The sequence below is a fragment of the Aphis gossypii genome, chromosome 1 (assembly GCF_020184175.1).
Source record: "Aphis gossypii isolate Hap1 chromosome 1, ASM2018417v2, whole genome shotgun sequence".
Lineage (NCBI taxonomy): Eukaryota > Metazoa > Arthropoda > Insecta > Hemiptera > Aphididae > Aphis > Aphis gossypii.
In genome coordinates, this window is record NC_065530.1 from 1110457 (window position 1) to 1122681 (window position 12225).

Sequence of the window (12225 nt, forward strand, 5' to 3'; positions counted from 1 at the left end):
TTCATTACCGCCGCCGTGCGAGACACGACTGGAATATGCGACTGCGGAGATACGTGCACAGAGATCGCTACGACGACAGACTATATAATATAATATACGCGTCAAAACCGTTAACGCGACCGCGGCTCGGGTATCTGCAGTGGTATGTCTATATATGTGTGTGTGTGTGTGTGTGTGTGTGTGTGTGTGTGTGTGTGTGTGTGTGTGTATACATTACTTTAAACTCGGCTAGTTAACATGAACAATAATAGTGGCGGACGCTTGGCGTCGGATAATTGAAATATGACCTAGACCGATTTCAAGGAAGGAAGATTTGTACGTCGAAACAAGTTATGGAACTCAATGATGGTTAAAATAATTATAAAAGTTCAGTGGCGTAACTGAGTAAAAAATTTAGGGGAGGGCTAAACGATATTTATTGAAAAGCACAACTTAATTGTTTGTTAAATAAGACGTCTTAGAACCCATTTTATGGCATAAAAGTAAATAGTAGAAATCGTTAAAGAATATCAAGTACATAATAGTTCAAAAAAGGTGTTATAAAATGTCTGAAAAAAATAATGTGATGATTATCTTGTGATAATATTATTGGGGTACTTTTGTAACCCAGATAATTCGGATAACATTAACTATGCACTAATATATTACCTATACAACAAGAGGAACGCGAAATAAATATATTTACTTTATGCAATATTTTGAAAATATCAAAATATTTTCATTTTATAATTAATGTTAATAATTATAATTATTTATTATAGAATATTTAAATGTACCTACTGTTGTTATATCTTTGAAAAATGATACTTTTTCACCCCTTGTCCTCTCACAATTAGGTACATCACGCTGTACAAGTTAATAACTATTTTGAGATGTAGAATTTTTTTCATGTTAATGTTTTAAATTATTGTTTAAGCGCTATAACAATAAATAATACAATTTTTTTACAATCCATAGAGGGGACGATATAATAACGCGTGAATAAATCCATCGTTCAAGGGGCATATTTGATTGTGCCACCCCTTTCTACTATAATTTTTAAATGTGGCAGAAAATACTAAATAGGAGTAATATTATTGTTTTATTATTATAATTATTAACATATTATTCAAAATGTGTTAATTTATAACCATTTTATCGTTAAAAACTAAAATAATTAATGATTAGAAAATATAATAACACATATAGAAATCTAACTATTTAAAATTAAAACAACTTAATGATATGTTTTAGAAATCTTGTTGTCTAACCTTGTTTTCTCCAAAGCTCAAGCAATAAATTTGTCATTTCGGAAAATAATCATTTTCAGAAGTTTAAACAATCAAAGTTCAAAGATGGTGAAAATTAATAGTTCTATATAGGTTAGGTATAAATCCTATGAATTCACTTATCTAATTATTATATAACTATATAATTATTTAATTCACAAATCTATATTAGCGCCAATAGCGGGTTGGTACTACATATTTGGTGATATTATATATACACCCTGTATATATTATATCTACCGTAATGTCGCAATGCCGGAGGCCCGTGGTATTGCAAAGGAATGCCGATCCGAGAATAATAGTGTAGTTTTTTTCAATCCGTTTCTTCGTCTTCTTGCGCGAGTCAGTTTTTTTCGGTCCGAATAGACGTCGCCGGTGCGGCAGGCGACTTTATTCCGGTCACGCGGTCTAATCTACACATGTCAATCTATCCACGCGGCAGGGAATATTATATTATATTATATATAGTTGCAAATATATATATAATATATATACTACTCAACTTTGATCGGCGGCGGTGAGTTCTTCGACCGATGGCTTTATACGGAAACTTGTATAATATCATCATCTAGCCTGCGTATATACCTCAACGGCTCTACATGTACACACGCACTCATATAAATATATTTAAGTATATATTAATGTTTTGCCAACCCCGTGATACCATTAAGTAGAGTATGTATGTGTGAGGTCAAGTCGGACAAAATTGTTTGGCTGCCAAAACCAAACGACTGTCCTCAAAGAAAAAAAAAAATATTAATACTCGAAATTTCATCATCACGCTTTACAGTCGTGCTGTATTATAATATAATATAGTATCTACCGGTCGAATAAATAAAAAAAAAATATAAACGCCACGCAACGAATGGTCATCGAATAAATAGGTATATTATGCAATGTAATAATTATTAACTATTGTAACGTATAATATATGCACTGTAGTTAACATTTGAAATCATAATGTACATCAAATACATGAATTAAGTATGGCCGTTTTCAAGGAACGGGGTGAATAAAATATGTATTTACTCGTATTACAAACAAAACGAAATAATAGCCGTATAATCAATGAATAATCACTCACTAGTTCTGTGTTTTAAATAATATAATATGTTAGCCATTATAGATTTATACTTAAGCATATTCATAGGTAGGTATGTACTCTAGTATAATAATATTGTTAAATATTTTAAACGAGTTACAACGCTAAAAAATCAAACCCGCCAAGCTGGTCCCAATTTATAGGGTACCTACTCACATATAAATATACCAGCTATAACGTGTTTAATCGCCTATACAATATATCCCCTTTATATAATATAATATAATATAATTATTTACAAACACCCTTTAAGTATTATGGTATTACAACAATGTAGGTATACATTTATGTATTTAGAAGACACTATATTATATACGTTTCACGGTGTGCTGAAAGAATATCGAGAAAAAACTACTTAGAATTTTTACTTGCGTCACTATTATAATATATATATGTATGTACAATGTCTAAATGTCTAAGTTGGTAACGAACATAAACACATATCGTCTACAGCCGTGTACTATAAAACACCAAGTTGCTCCGCCTCCAAACTGCTCGTGGTCCAACCTCCACTGCTTCGGTTATTGGTCTATTGATTTAAAGGAAATTCCTTTCGATTCCTTACAACGTTATAGTCTTATTACAATAGTACAACTATAAGTGAATACTGGTGACCTATTTGATCTAAGAAAAAATAACAAATATAACTAACTTTAACAATACAATTTAAATAATCAGTAAACTATATAATATACACTATACAGTATAATACCTTTAATGATGTATTTATATAATTTAATTTGTAAATTTTATGCAGAAATATAAATAGTATTATAATGCATTACTGATTTGTTTCGTGATTTTATTTATCCTAGTCACATACTTACATAATATTTTAAAAAAAAAAAGCTTTACAAGGAAAGAATACATACGGGCAAAACAAAAACGCATATATTGTAATGTATCGGGTTCGTTGTCAGTCATGGTCTGCTAGCAAGATCATTAACGAGGGTCTGTCAACCCTGCATCAAGACCGAAGCTACACATATAATATTATACGAACCGCTTTTGAAATTGGATTTTTTCGAGGCATAGTAATGTATTATTAAAATAATTTTAATGAAAATTTTAAATAATACTACGTTTAGACAACAATTTTTTTTTTATAATAAAATAAAACATTTTAGATGAAATAATATATTATATCGGTGATACAAAATACATTTGAAAAAAATACTATATTTCAGTTGATAATTATAGAGGAAATGAGCTGAACATGCAGATTATAATAATTAGGGAAATATAAAGAAATTATACGATATATACACTAAGTATTATAGTAAGCAGGTATTGGTTGTTAAACAAAATGTAAACATATTTTACAATTTATAATATACATAATAAATATTAACATATCTACTCGTAAATTATCAGTGTTTTCGGTGTATATATGTTCAACGGCTGATAACGAATAATGTATTTATTTATAAATATCATAATGAACAAATACAGCTGTAATCACATTATAATATAATACTTTAATAAGATACAATATTTCACATGTTAATTTAAAATAATTCAAACCCGCACTTTTATAATATATATTATTATTTATATTAAATACGTGTCTAATGACATTTTTCACCACCTCAAATCCGTTGCTTTATTTTGAATTAGTCACATCCACTGACTATAATTGCCTAAAATAACATCATATTATAGTAATCAATCCAAGTTTTCGTTTTCTTTGCATGCAGACATTATTAAATACATCACGCACCACTGAGCCTTATAATATTAGTATAATAATAGTATGTTACATCAATTTAAAAAACAAACCCAGCAATTTTAGTTAGCGACTAAATTTGAGGGAGATTAACAATATATTATATTATTATTCTGAGGGGAATTAGGCACAGACGTAATAATATCTTCTATATACCTACAGGTACTACCTATAGGTACTCAGGGATAGGAAAGATACTGAAAGAATAAATAATGTGCAGTATCGTTAAATTAGATACTCGATATTTATAGTTTAAATATTTAGATTTTAGATACTCAATATTTAGACATTAAAATAAAAATATTATTTTATTATAATAATCTATACTATAAAAGCAAGTCCCGATTTTTTGTCACATATACGAATCCACACCATTCAACGTATCATCAATAAATTGTTTACTATTATACCTGATAGTCTGCTGAAAGTTTTAGTATCACATTTGTTAGGAAACGTGTCCAATATTTACGTTTTCAGATTTTTATAGAAATATTTTTTTGTATTTAAACACACTATTCGGTGCAAAAACGAAACATATCTACGAGTTATCATAATAACATATGTGTATCATTATTTTATTTATTTCGAAAAAGAAACATGATAAGTTACCCAAAATAAGACATATTGTGTCTCTCCTGTAAAATTTGAATTTCGACGTATATGTATTATATATTATAATATATTAAAATAATTGTTTAAAATGTATAGTTAAGCAATCGTGCACGACCCACCTCAGAATGTGTATGTAGAATTGACGATGAATCAATTATTATTTTTGTTGGTAATGAGATGTAAAAACTGCTCGATACTTTGAACAGTCCTGCGGGGCTTAAAATATAGACCACTGCGTTCTAACTACGACTGACGTTCTTAATCTTGATACTCGAGTAATATTAAGATAAGTTAAAATGCATCCAATAATAATAATAATAACCAATAAAAAAGTTTATAGCAAGTCAGTAGCACGCTGATTGACTTTATAATATGAAAACCCACAGTATGCCATGCCCAATGTTGTTATTTAATAATCATTATTATTGTTATTAATTTACTGATGTTATAATATTATTATATAATATATTTCCCGGGTGTAATGGTATTAATGTTAGAAAATAATTGTTTTTATTATATTTTTGAGAATTTACGAACACTTTAAATTATTGTTATTTTACGTAGATATAAGTCGTATAAGGTATGTACACTTTATAGTATAATTATGTCTGAATCCGGCCGTCTTAAGATATCAACACTAATCATTTGGCCTGGAATGAAGTGCCTCAAAAACTATCAGTAAGGTTAACCTAATCTTACTCAACAAAAACTACTTAGGAAATAATTTTTCATTTCGATAATTTTTATTACGAAAATAAAATAATAAAAATATATCATATTATAGTCAATATGACGTGTTAGGTACCTAATTTAAAATTTGAGAAACTTATAGATACTCTAGAGGTCTTTACTCTAGATAGATACTATCAAATAAAGACCGAACTGTCCGGACTATACGATTTTCAAAATCCATTAGTTTCTATTGCTTAAGTAAAACGTTTTTTTTCAATTAATTATCTCATATTAGGATATCAAACACACCAAACAAGTATAAGTAAACATTTTTTAAGTATCTCATCATTTATATTGCCTCTAAAACTTACTTAATACACTTATGCACATTAAATATAATATAAATTATAAAATTATAGTTTTAAACAAAAGAATATGCATTTTTCATAATATCATTGTTTATTCAGAGATGATCGATGCATACTATTTATTCATAGCTGTTGAAGAGATGACATATGTCTGGAAACGATGGCCAAAATAATATCAATCGTGTTCATGGAAAAAGGGATCCGTGACGATTTCGAATATCTTCGGTAACCATAATAATATAAATAACATTATATTATGTATGATTATGACATGTGATAACTGCGACTAACCTACAGTCCTACAAGTTATAATACATACGCGAAAGACGTATAAATTATAATATACATAAAATACGCGCTGTAAGTAATATAATAATAATAACACGACTCGACTACAAGAGTCAACGAAAATATAAGTATACAGCAGTATAACAATAACAAAAAATACTACCTATATTTACGATCGTACGATGACAGAAAAAACATCCTAACCTAACACTTGGACATATTTCACTGCTTCACTGCTGCTCGTTATGCGAACAACTACAACCTACAGGGTGATTATTTTCTTGTGGATCGCGGGGCAATATCTCGGGAAACGAGAGGTTTTTAATTTTGAATAGTACACAAATGCTGACTGCTATAGAAAAAAATGTGAAATGCTTAGTATGTATTTCTTAAGTTTAAAAAATCAAATTTCAACATATTTTGTGGTTCCCAATAAAATAAGGATCACTCTGTACACATCAGCGAGTAAACGCGATTGCTCACACACGCACATAAAACGACGGCCGCCGGCGTATCCAATGATAATGTAATAATATATTGGACATGATTTATACATCTTGTCATCGGGTTTCGCAAGCCATTCGATCGGCACCGATGATATTTGTATATTATACGGTTTAGTATATAATAGTCTGACGGTGTAATATTATTGTGAAACACTATTTAAAACGCTTCGGAGATGACTGAAAAAATACTCGTACGAATTATTAGCGCTATTCGATACGGTTCGGTCGCGCACACGAATACACGGCAATACACTAATAATATAATATTATTATTGTGTGCACCTATAAGATATACGGCTGTATATTGCACACGAGCAAGAAACGTCATTATCGCGCAAAGGAATAATGTGTATATAAACAGAAAAAAATATTAAACACAACGTACAATAATTTTTCGACCATAATACGTATTTCGTCTAATATATTATTATTATTATTTATTATATTACTGTTGTACGATATTCCCACAACCCAGCACTATCGCGCCGCGTATATAGTGGCTACTTACAATATAAAATAATATGATATATAGCTAGATATAATGTTATAATATACACTCTTTTCATCAAAATATATTTCCTGGAGATTTCACGAGTGTATAGTGAGTGTGTACCTATAATGGTATGTATGTAAGCGTGTGTGTGTGCGTGGTCGACCGACTGACAAAGAGCCGGCCCGACATGATATTCACTCTCGCGGCATCGTATAGTCTATCTGAGAACATCTCTCGAGATGATCGCCACCGCCATCGCCGGTAATGCGTACAATAACAATAAAATAAAAATAATAAATACAATAATACGAGATGTTTTTTTTTTACATTACACACATACAGATAGAGAGAGAAAGAGACTGAGCGACTGAGAGACTGAGTGAGAGAGAAGGAAAAAAAGGAAAAAACACGTCTGACGAATAATAATATAATGACAACGTTATTATTATAACTGCCCATGCTGCTACTGGAGCCAGTCGCCGCCAAATTTTCGAATATTATCATCGTCGCGCAGTCTCGCCACAGATTTTTTTTCGTCTTTTCGTTGCAAGTTATTGCATTTTTTTTTCATTTTTGATTAAGTCGTACAAGTGATATTGTCCGTGGTCGGTCTAGGATGTACAAATATTATTTCTAATAATATTAGGAATAATTATTTTTAAGGTCCGAATGAACATGATAAAAAAAATCAAAATTTATAAAAAAATGTCACAGAATAGAAAAACTATAACTTTTGCATGCATCTTAATTAAAATAGTTCGTAAAAACACATTAGACGCAGCACTCGTACCAGACGCATACACCACCACACAAATTCTCAAATTCTTAAACAACATCTCTGTACAATAAAATATATATATAAAAAAATTATGACAATAAACTATAACTAATGACCTTTGTTGCCGATGTAAACTAAAATAAATATAAAAAAAAATTGTTCATTTTCAAACTGAAAAATCCAAAATCGCTGTTGACCAAAGTCGAATAATTCGTATCATCGTTAATATAATTAATATCACAATATCATGTATACTAAAAAAACATTTTACTCATAATAATTATTGTAACACATAATAATAGAATATATATTTACACATATATATAAGTGTCAACCAGCTATTATTAATCGTCATATACCTACTTATAACCTACTTAATGGTATACACCGTAAACTGATGCCAGTCCCACGCATGGAACACCGTACAAAATTGTAATTCGAAATGAAATCTGATTTCCAACCATTTCCAATGCAATTATGCTAGCAGGTATTAATAAATTATCGTTTCCGATATCAGTGTTATACATATTATACGTAGGTAATGTATATGTATTTTATTTTTTGCCTAGTTATAAAATATGTTGTGCATGCAATGATTTTTTTTTAATAATATATCATACAACGATACGATTACCATTTTATAAATAATAAAAATTAAACTAGGTACTTAAAATCAATAATGATAAATCATTTATCATAAACTTACCTATACATTTTAAAAGTCGTACTGCTGGTTGTAGAAACGCATATTTTGAAATACGATAATCACTATTTTAGTCTATACTCCAGTTAGTGTGATTTTATTTCGCTTTATACACACTGGTCATTGATTTTATTATACTTTTAGAAATAATAAGTCTTACAGAAAAAAAACCACTCTGTGTACTTTGACCTATACACTTATTACGCAGACTTTAACAAAATATATAATGATATGCACTGAGTACAATTTAAGTATTTGAATTGTTTCTTTAAAATTATGTAATCAGCCTCATGCTAATTTCGTTGTGAATTTAAATCGTACACGCGTAGACTATACAGTAGCCCGACCAGGTGCTGTGTATTATTACTTAAAATTCATATAATTATTATATAATTTGCTGAAAAGCCATAATAATATAGTGATGACACCTATAAATAATAGTATTATTTTTTTTCTTAAATAATGATGCATTATTTTTGAAATGTAAAAACTATATGTGTTGTCAAAATCACGAAATTTGCTTAAAGTTTTGTTGTTCTTTTAATCTAATTGTACACCTGTGTTCTGTATTTATCTATGCTTAATGCTTACCTACACACAAATTAATAAATTTGTCATAAAATAAAAAGGTAAAAAGTTACTTAAATAGTAAAAATATAAAACAATAGTTTCATAATAAAATATTAGAACTATACAAACAAATTTAGTAATATATTTAAGGAAAAATATTTGCAATTAAAAAAAAAAGCTTCACAATTATTCATGCTTTATAAATACTGATATTACCTAATTATACAACAAATTCTAAACTTTGTATTGAAAAAATTGTATGTTTTATGAGCAAAATAAATGCATTCATTTTACTAAAAATCCATAACTGTGTAGTTATAATGTTTGTTTTAATAACATACATAGAGGACATATAGCTATAGGTAATATTATGTTATAGCATACTCACTATAATATTAGGGACGGGGAAAAATGTGTATTTTCGACGTGGCGAAATTGTAGAGATCTCATCACCTACCGTTTTCTTGTATATTATCTTGTAGATGTTATATGTACATGTTATAATTATATCAACTGCGTACAATTTATTTATAATGTAAATCATCGTAAGTATTATAATGACGTAAACACAGTATATTATATTATTATCCGCGACGCCGAATATTTTTGACGGCCATATAATTATGCACACGTCATTCCCGTATACATCATTCATCGACGCGCACACAGGCGCTCGCGTGTACTTAAAAAAAACACACACACACATGAAGGTACACGACGCGAACATTTCTAGTGGCGTTACAATACATGATTAGGGTTTTTTTTATAATTATTATTCGTTTACTTTCTCGGGCGGTTATTAACGCGCTTGCAAGTGATGGATTTCGAGTATGTACCCGTCATACGCGTAGGTATATCACTACCTGTACTACCTGTACAGATTACGGGGTAAACCGTTTAACTGGCTAGTGGCTACACAATTATAATATTCTAAGCATTCGTGGTTTTTTGTAAATTTAAAATGTATTTTTATAATACAATTATTTAAACAAAAATAATTAAATTGTTAGTTATTATTATTCTAAAAATATTTTGATAAATATAATAACTTATTATTGAATATGAATGAATCACTTTTTTTATTATTATTATTAATAATCGTTTTTTAGTTTAAGCGATAACGAATATAAATAGGTATATAATATAAGGATACAGAAAATTATAAGGAATATATTACGTACCCCGCTTGCAAAAGTTGTGGTCTACTACAATACTAATTGAATGCTTAATTTTTAAGTACGTTAAAAGATTTGAACAGTATAAAAATACAAAAAAAAAATAGTTTATTTGGAAAATGATTATGAACGCTTCAATTATAGGATCACTCTGTATACATGATAACATATTAATATGTAGGTATACAAAGTGTATATATTATAATTGTATACCGCTGTCCGCGACAGATACAATATATTATTATACTACCCAATTTACAGCACGACGCCGTATAATACAGAAAATTGAAGATGAGAGACATCCGGGCAACATCATACGAAATCATAATATACCTATCGGTCGACAGTTTGTGCCTATATAATTATATACATGTACAGAGTGTCTCAAAAGTACCGTACTGTACCATCTTATTGATCTCCGTAGCCAATCGATGTATCAAATCACTAAGAGGTTTTCAGCAGTAATTCATTTGCAATGTATGCTATTTAAATTGTTAGAATTTTATAGATTACTGTAAAAAAAAAAAATTAATTTAAATAATATTTTGACGTGTTACGGTCGCATAAAAATTCTTATAATATTACGAGGGTTTTAGATCACACTGTATATGTATATGAGTGATGTGTATATCATATATTATGTATAGCTACACGTATATTATATTATATAATAATGATATTATTATATTGTATATACGCGCACCTGGTCGACGCGGTCGTTGTTTCGATCGGTTATTAATAATTATTATTAACAGGCCTGCTCACATATACCGCCCGGATTGGATTGAGACATATTACACGCGCGCTGTGTGAACGAACCTAACGGGTTAATAATGTGTATCGTTATAATAATATTGTATACGCTTTATCTATATATAAATTAAGATATATCTTTCTGTTTAGTATACCTTTAAATATATATATATATATGTGTGTATGAGTGGACCAAAAAAGTCTTAGCTAAATGCCCGAAGGCCTTATCCTTACACTATAATACTATATCATAATATATACACATGGGCGAGGTCTACCACCACGTATTAAATTATTATGTACACCCGAACTGTGAGTCCATAATACGGTATACCTATAACTTAATAACCATATACCGTGTAACTAGAGGTATTATACCTGTATAGTGTTATATACTTATATATGAGTTGTGCTACAGCTATTTTCGTCATCAATTAAAAATGAAACGATTTAATAACATTATATTTTATGTGTTATGACGATAGTGACTTATAGATGAGTACCCTTATAGGTACGCATTCATAATAACGAAAAAAAACGATAGCTATAGGCTCAAAATTCAAAATATTCTAAGTCGTATAAATATAAATTGAAATCCTACTAGTAATTTTAAAAAGCGATTAACTATATAAATAAAAATATGGTACGCGTAATTACGTGAGTGTTATAACTTACTAAAGGTAAATTTTAAGGTTACCGATAAAATAAGGTATTATATACATTATAACTTTTTTTTAATTGACTATAAAAAAACTTTAATGAAAATATAATGAGTAATATAATATATATACCATCTTATATAAGTGTTAAATTCATTGGCGCCATACTCCAAAATGGGCTGTCTCCATAAGTACGAAATGATCCAAATAAACTCAAAACACAAAAAAAATACAAATTACTCGTTTTCATAACTTCTAAGTAAAAATAAATTTTATTAAACAGAAATAATGTCCATCTAATTAAAATCTAAGATTTTATGATTGAACTTTTAGAATAATATTTGAGTAGGTAAGTAGTGTATTGTAAAATACATTTTGTTCTAAGTACATGTCCCATGTTCCATAGTTAAATACTATATACTCTCACAATGTATCATTATATATGCTCTAGTTTAGTCTATACAATTAAGTGTAAACATAATTCAATTGAATATTTTGGTTTGAAAATTGTTTATTACCATTGTTAAACTTTAAATCGAAAGTTAGTAAACA